General features: G+C 38.9%; 1 non-coding gene across 1 annotated transcript; it reads left to right on the top strand.

Annotated features, from left to right (window-relative positions):
• Positions 1 to 636: 636 nt before the first annotated feature.
• Positions 637 to 800, top strand: LOC115870752. The gene has a single exon (XR_004046884.1). It is a non-coding gene; the product is annotated as a U1 spliceosomal RNA (small nuclear RNA).
• Positions 801 to 1049: the final 249 nt, after the last annotated feature.

Below are 1049 nucleotides of genomic sequence, written 5' to 3'. Positions count from 1 at the left end.
TTAGGATTATTAGTGTAGAGATGAAAGCAACACATTTTTAAATTTTATTTAAGTGGCGATGGTATCCTACGTACAAAACTAAGGTTGATTTCCTTCTCCCAAGATAAACTCCTAAGATAGGAATGAATTATATACCAGCATCAGGGAACAAGAAAGAAAACTTAGCACTGTAAAATAAGAGAACAGAAAATAAAAAGTTATGATAAACATTGGTTTAAAATTAGGAAAGGTGTACATGAGCGCTGTATCCTTTCACCATTATTCATTCTGTATGCTGAGCAAATAGAGAGGCTTACATAGATAGCTGCAGTACCAAGATTGAAGGAAGGCCTATTAACAACCTGCAATATCCAGATAACACAATCATGCTTGCTGAACACGAGGAGGAACCTGACGCGCTTGCTGGGAAAGATCAAGGACTGAAGCCTTTCGCTATGGATTACAACTCAATATAAAAAAAACTAAAATCCTCACAACTGGACCGATAGGTAACATCATGATAAAATGAGAAAAGTTTGACATTGTCAAGGAGTTAATCTCATTTGGATCCACAACCAATGCTCATGGAGGCCTTCGACAAGCAATCAAATGACTCATTTCATTGAGTAAATATGCTACACAAGAATTCTTTAAAGTACACTTACCTGGCAGGGGAGATACCCTGATCACGAAAGTGGTTTTCCCAGGGCGAGGCTTATCTATTGCACTTCAGATGTGCTGACCCCTGCGATTTTGCCAAATGTGGGAAACTCGACTGCATAATTTGTGGTAGTGGGTGACTGTGTTCGCGCTCTCCCCTGGGGGAAAAAAAAGAATTATTTAAAGTGTCCAAAAGCAAGGATGAAAGTTTGAGGACTAGGGTGCACCTGATCCAAGCCATAGTATTTTCAATCGCCTCATATACATGTGAAAGTTGAACACTGAATAAAGAAGGCTGATGAAAAATTGATGTCTTTGAACTCTAGTGTTAGCAAAGAATATTGAAAGTCGCATGGACTGCCAAAAGAACAAAGAGATATGTCTTGGAAGAAGTATAGCCAGAGTGCTCC

The sequence above is a fragment of the Echinops telfairi genome, unplaced genomic scaffold, assembly GCF_000313985.2.
Source record: "Echinops telfairi isolate 266 unplaced genomic scaffold, ASM31398v2 ScPeMD7_2291;HRSCAF=2852, whole genome shotgun sequence".
Taxonomy (NCBI): Eukaryota; Metazoa; Chordata; class Mammalia; order Afrosoricida; family Tenrecidae; genus Echinops; species Echinops telfairi.
Note: the sequence above shows the minus strand (reverse complement) of the source record. Positions and strands in the feature narration are given on the sequence as shown.